This window comes from Etheostoma cragini, chromosome 14 (assembly GCF_013103735.1).
Source record: "Etheostoma cragini isolate CJK2018 chromosome 14, CSU_Ecrag_1.0, whole genome shotgun sequence".
Taxonomy (NCBI): domain Eukaryota; kingdom Metazoa; phylum Chordata; class Actinopteri; order Perciformes; family Percidae; genus Etheostoma; species Etheostoma cragini.
Window position 1 is genome coordinate 24,673,158 of NC_048420.1, and position 6,729 is coordinate 24,679,886.

At 44.2% G+C, this 6,729-nt stretch overlaps 2 protein-coding genes and 1 long non-coding RNA gene across 3 annotated transcripts in view; 1 reads left to right on the forward strand and 2 right to left on the reverse strand.

Moving 5' to 3' along the window:
* Positions 1-6,729, reverse strand: part of LOC117956468 (gastrula zinc finger protein XlCGF57.1-like) — a 95,566-nt gene that overhangs the window by 20,918 nt on the left and 67,919 nt on the right. The window lies entirely within an intron of this gene.
* LOC117956458 (zinc finger protein Xfin-like) overlaps positions 1-6,729 on the reverse strand; it is a 59,860-nt gene that overhangs the window by 8,757 nt on the left and 44,374 nt on the right. The window lies entirely within an intron of this gene.
* LOC117956511 overlaps positions 1-6,729 on the forward strand; it is a 14,406-nt gene that overhangs the window by 5,722 nt on the left and 1,955 nt on the right. The window lies entirely within an intron of this gene.

A 6,729-nucleotide genomic window follows, 5' to 3' on the forward strand; every position in this document is an offset into this window, starting at 1 on the left:
CTCTCTCTCTCTCTCTCTCTCTCTCTCTCTCTCTCTCTCCCCCTCTCTCTCTCTCTCTCTCTCTCTCTCTCTCTCTCTATATATATATAAATATACACTTATATTTATATATTTACATATGTATTACTTTTTCTAGTTTTTTTTATAAAGTTTTTGGGGGGATTGTTGAATTTTTTCACATATGTTTTGCAATTTTTTTTGTATATTTTTTGACAAAAGTATTCTGGGTATTTTGGCATAATTTTTCAAGGTATTTTGGTGTTTTCTAACATTTCTCTCTCTTTTTTTCAAGGTATTGTCCAGCCATATGATTTTTTTGTTTTGGCTATTTGTCACCTTTGTCACGTTGTTTGGCAATTTTTCCAGAGTTCTTGTCGTCTTTTTAAGAAGATTTTTTCAATTTTGAGGATTTTTTGTGTTCGTTTTTTTTCCGTGTTTTATTCACGTTTAGGACTTTTTTATTACAATTTTCCAGATTTTTTTGTCACCTTAAAAAAAAATTTGACAAATGTTTTTAGGGATTTGGTTGCCTTTTTAGAGAAAAGAATTCTGGGTATTTTGGCATCTATTTTCAAGGTATTTTTGGCGCTTTTCTAACATTTGTCTCTTTTTTGAGTTATTGTCCAACCATATTTTTCATTGATTTATTCATACATTACGCTTGTGAACCCAAGACTTCTGTAAACTTTTTCTTTTTTTAGTTTTGTTGCCTTTCTGCGAGGGTGTTGTTGTTTTTTGCAATTTGTTTCGCCTTTTACATTGTTATTTTTGGGAACTTGTTCCGGACATTTGACACAAGAATCAACTACTGTGTATGCACATACTTTAAAAAAAGTTATTAAAAAAATTCTAAAAGGATTTTTAAAAATATGCCCTTAAACCTCAGAGGGTTCAATTGTGGACGAAGAGAATCACTTCATCAATAACTGCATGTATGTAACAAACTGTATGACTTTAACAGAGTTCTGTTCAGAAACAGAGACAAGGTCCCAGTTTGAGTTTTATTGTCTTTGTTCTGCAGAAACAAAATCCTTTGAATGTTCCTCGGTAGTTTTAATAGTTTAAAGTGATGAACACATGACACATTTACGTCTTCATACAACACACTGCTGGATGAAGGGCAGAACTGAACGCTGCCATCCACATTTCAAACCCTGTCAACGACACAAACGGCACTTTTGGGGGCAAATGACGCTGAAGTTATGTTACACTGCAGCCTGGTTCTCGGATCCCAACCGCAGCGGTCAAGTTGATCTTCTGACAGACTCAGATTATTCTTCTAAATTGCTGACAATATGGGAAGGATCCCTACAGAGACAGACCTTTAAAACCTCTTTGAAACCTCTCTGTTCAACCAGAACCAGCTCAGAAGTAGCTAACGCTAAACTCACCAGACTTCATTTAAAAAACAATACTTTTAGTGTGTATAGAGCCAACATGTTCTCACAAGTAAATCAGTAAACTGTGTTCATTTTAACTAAAACTTGAGATGTGATGGTTACTAAAGGGGAAAGACGATGCAAGACAACTTTTAATAGTTTAAGTGTGTTTCTGTTGACTGTGAGTGAAGTGATTTTCACGATACATCTTTATCAATACTAGTTAAGTAGTTGTACATTTTATTTATTTCCAACTTGTATACATTTTAAATATTGTTCCTGTATTCTATTTTATTTATTATTTCATGTACATTCTGTATATATGCTGTGTGTAATATCTTGCTGCTGTAACACTAATTTCCCATTTTTTGGGATCAATAAAAATCTATCTACTAAAATGACTGTTTATTTACATGGGGTCTGGTGGGTTTAGCTAACGCAACTTTGCTGTTGTTTTTATGTTAAAAAAACATGTCACACTGGAGTTAACTGCGTTCCATTTATAAGTCAAATTTTCAGTCTTTTCATTAGCTCTAGCCAGGTTAGCCATTGTTAGCAATACCAGTGGAAATCAACACATTATTTGTTTTTATGTGCATACAAACAGCGTAACAACATGTCCACAGAGAGAAGGACAGCTCTGTGTGTACGGCGAGTTTAAGGCAGTTTTATGTTTGTGCGTCTCCATGCACAGCTTTCAGTGAAGCTCACGTAAGTAGTCTGATGTTTATACTCGTGCGCTGTTGTGTGCGTTGAGCCGCGTGTGTGTGTGTGGGGGGGGCGAGTGTGTGAGAGAGTGATGATGATTATCTTCAGAGTGAGCAGTGACTGTAGAGTCCTAGTGAGAGAATCAAAGTGTGTCCCCTGTTCTTTCTGACCACAGTGGGACATCTGCAGCAGGAGAGGTTAACCCTCTCCTTGATTTCATGTTGTTTATGGAGAAGGAGAACCAGGAGATGAGTCAGGGGGGGCGAATGCAACGCTACCAAGCCACGACCGAGAGACGTGCGTCACTGCAAAGTGTAGTTACATGTTTCTGCTGTTGGTGCCCAGGGTTCTCTGTGGTTGTCTGACGCCACAGCTCAGGGGGCGCGTTTCCAACTTTGACTCTGAATTCCGAGTGCAAATGGAACCCTTTGACATGCTTACGTCTACAAGCACTTCTGTTAGCATTTCAGCCCTTAGTTGCCTACGTGTGTCCATTGGAGGCGTCCCCAACACACTGGTGGTACTTCAGCTCCGTGTACCAAGCGAAGCCTTGGTCGCAGATGCTGCAGCTGTACTGTTTCTCCACCGTGTGGACGGCTGCCATGTGAGACTGCATGCTCGCCTTGTGTGCGTACTTTTTCCCACAAACCGGGCACGGGAACGGCTTCTCCCCTGTGTGAGTCCTCATGTGGATCTTAAGGTGGGACCGGTATAGACACTTCAGACTGCAAACAGAACAGAAGAACGCTCGCTCTCCTGTGTGATATTTGGCGTGGTTCTTCAGGTTGCAGAGGTGGAGGAACCTTTTCCCACACTCAGGGCAGCCAAACGGCTTCCTCAGAGGGTCATCACATCTCATTTCACTTTCTGAGCCGTCACTGTTGTTCGGAGAGTCTAAACCAGACTGAGGTTTCCTGTCATCCTTCCAGAAGTCGCTGTCGACGCTGTCGCCACTCTCAGGTTTCGGATTCTCCGACGTCCGGGCATCAGAGAAGCTCAGAGCGGCTTTATTGCTGCCAGAGATTTCAATGTCTTCCAAAGAGTTTAAACGTGACAGGCGTTCTCTAGTCTCCTTCCAAAAATCACTATCAACGCTGTCGTCAGTCTCCGGTTGTAAATGTGAATGTGAGTTCCTGGATGGAGACTCTGCCTCTCTGTTCTCCTCAGTTTGACTCAACTTGCAACTTAATTGTTTCTCCCCTGTGTGGATTCTCGTGTGTTTTCTTAGATTTGTCTTGCAGTCAAATCTCCTCCCACACTCAGAGCAGCTGAATGTTTTCTTACATTTTGAATCATGTTTCAGAGAGGTTAAAGCTGACTGAGGTTCTCTGGCCTCCTTCCAATCACCACTGTCATCAGTCTCAAGTTCAGAAGAGTCTCCAGTCTGGTCTTCAGTCTCTTGTTGCAAGTTCCTGGCTTGGTCTGGTCCTCCACAGTTCTCACCATCAGCTTCTGTTTCCATGTGTTCAGTTTGTCTCCAATGAAGACTGTCGAGACTCTCCTTTGTGTGAACTTCCATGTGTTTGGTCAGATATCGTCGCCATGCAAATTCTTTCCCGCAGACGGTGCAGCTGAACTGCGTTTGCCTCGTGTGAATCCTCATGTGTTGAACTAAGGCCTCGCTGTCACCGAAATCCGCGTCGCACACAGAGCAGCAGAAAGCCGCCTCCGCCGTGTGTGTGCTTCCACGCTTTGCAAACGTTTTGCCACGAACTGAGCGACCTTTCAGCGCTGCGTGAAGTCTAATAGGAACCTGCAGCTGGTGTTTACGGTGAAACCCTCTCCCCAACAGTCTGTCGGCGTGAAGCTGAAAGGACTCGCTGACACACCGGCGGCCAACGTGCTGCGGCTCCACAGTGAAGCTTTTCTCTATAGTGTGGACAGCTTGCCCACAAAATGAGAAAGGTTCCACGTCTGCGGGCAAGTTCTGGTGTGTCAGCAGAGTGTCTCCACATCTTTCCTGGTGCTCAGAAAAGCTTAGGAGTTTCTCTTCTGTATCTCCGGTAGAGACCTGCTCAGTTTTCAGAGCATCAGGACCAGACTGAGGCTGTTTGTTCTGTTCCACACTTTGCTCAGTCCCGGCAGCCGTTTCAGTGTTACATCCATCCCTTACTTTTTTATTCCTCCGATAAGTGAACCCTGACTGATGTTGCCTGGTCTCTTTCCAAAACTCAACATCAACTTCAGTTTCAAGCAATGCTTCGGTCTTTTGGGACGTTTCCGCCGTTACATGTCCAACTGCTTCTCCGTAGTTCTCTCTATTAAAACCAGCTCTTCTCCGTTGTGAGAACGCGCCAAGACACTTGTGCTTTTTGATCTGAAAGTGCCAAAAGAATCGGCGACCGCAGACACCGCAGCTGAACGGTTTCACGCCGGAGTGCACCGCCATGTGCTGCGACATGATGCCTCTCTGGGAGAACGTTTTGCCGCAAACGGAGCAGCTGTACGGCTTCTCGCCCGTGTGGGTTCTCATATGTATTGCCAGATGGGAACTGAACTGGCGTTTCTGGCCACAGATGGAGCATGTGAACAGTTTCTTTCCTTTGTGCATTCTCATGTGGGTCACCAGGAGGTAATTGTTTGGAAATGTTGCGTCACACTCGGAGCAGCTCAGCGGTTTCCTGCCCGCCTCGCTCCGTCTCCTGTGAAGCTCCGAGTGCTCGCCGACGCACCTGTGGACTCTGAGCTGTGACGTGGCCCTGAATCTTTTCTTGCATGTGCCACAGCTGAACGCTTTCAGGCCCGTGTGCGTCGCCATGTGGTACGTCACGCCTCCTTTGTTCCTGAACGTCTTCCCGCAGACGGAGCAGCTGAATGGCTTCTCTCCTGTGTGAGTCCTCAGGTGGTATTCCAGCCCGGCTTTCTGAGTAAACGTTTTGCCACACAAAGAGCAGTGGAAAGGTTTCTCTCCTGTGTGCGTTCTCATGTGTATGTTTAGATTTCCCCTGTGTTTAAATGTTTTAGCACACACAGAGCAGTGGAACGGTTTTCCGTTGGGATCCTCACACTCTTTTTCAGTTGCAGAAGAGTATGAAGTCTCATCTTCAGTGTCAGTTTCGGAATGTATATCTAGATGTGAGTTCTTGGCTGGTTCTGGTCCTCCACAATCCTCTCTATCAGCTTCCTCTTTAATGTATGGGGGCTCCTGCTTGACCCCCATGTGCAATCCTGTAAAATGGTCCTCTCTTGTATGAGTTCTGATGTGTCTGTTTAGATTTGACTTGCAGTCAAATCTTCTCCCACAATCCGAGAAGCTGAATGTTTTCTTACATCTTGACTCATGCGTCAGAGAGTTTAAAGCTGACTGAGGTTCTCTGGTCTCCTTCCAATCAGCACTGTCATCAGTCTCAGGATCAGAAGAGTCTCCAGGCTGGTCTTCAGTCTCTGGTTGTAAAAGTGGATGTGAGTTCCTGGCTGGTTCTGTTCCTCCACAATCCTCTCCATCAGCTTCTGTTTCCATGTGTTGAGGTTGTCTCTGATGAAGCTGTGAGGACTGAGCTTCCTCTTCATCACCTTCACTCTTCACAGGGACAGGAGTAAATGGGAACTTGGTGATATCAGCCTCCTCCAGCCCTTGAAGCTGCTCTCCCTCCTGACTGCTCCACAGTTCCTCCTGTTCCTCTTTAATGTGTGGGGGGGCCTCTGGCTTCTGCTGTTCAAGGGGAACCTCTTCTTTAACCAACGACAGTTGCTGAACATCTGCAAGAAAGAACAAACAGGAATCACATTGAGGAAAACTGGGACTTTAGACAAAACCTAAAACAACTGCACCATCCAGGAGAACCGGGGCTATCAGGATATGTACCAGTGTTTCCTCTATGTTCATTTGGTAGTGGCAAAATTTCTGCCGCCACTGTATCAGAAATAGGGCAGACGCATAATGTAGTTGCGGTTGCCTTTTAAATTATCCTGCCAACATAACCACCCCAAGATCATGCAACGCACACAGGAATGCATACACTCACACCGACACACACATAAACAACCACACACACACATATTTATATATCTTAAAGTGATTTATCGATTTTATGTATTTCTTAGATATATTTGACATAATATGGAGACATTAAATCATGTTATTGATCTCAGAGGGGAAAATGTTTCCGTCTTTTCTCTTTTACATGAGACTAAGAAAATAAATTGGCTAACTGAGGCATTTTCTACCTAATCATGCTTCATATTCATTTCCACTGCCCCCCCCCCCCCCCCCCCCCCCCCCCCCCCCCCTTTCCTAATTGAAGTGAGTAATAAGATGGAGCTGTGCTCTCTGTCCACCAGGCGGCGCTGACGGAGCAGCTGATGAGCTGAAGATCAGCACTGGGGTCGGTCTACTTCCTGGTTCTACTGAAACTATTCATCCTGTATGTATTCTGTTAGTCTGCAACCTTAACGTGCATGTATAGTAGTGTGTGTGTGTGTGTGTGTGGTCATTATAGTGAAGATATTTACATATTTGTTATTATGCATACCAAAATCATGCAACTAACTAACACACACATAAACACACACATTAAAGGCAAAACATGAAGCTCAGTGTAGAATAGAAGCAGACTGTTCCAGAGGGTTAGGGAAAAAAGGTCAGAAACACACAAACACACACACGAACATGCATGCACACACGCACACAGACACACACACA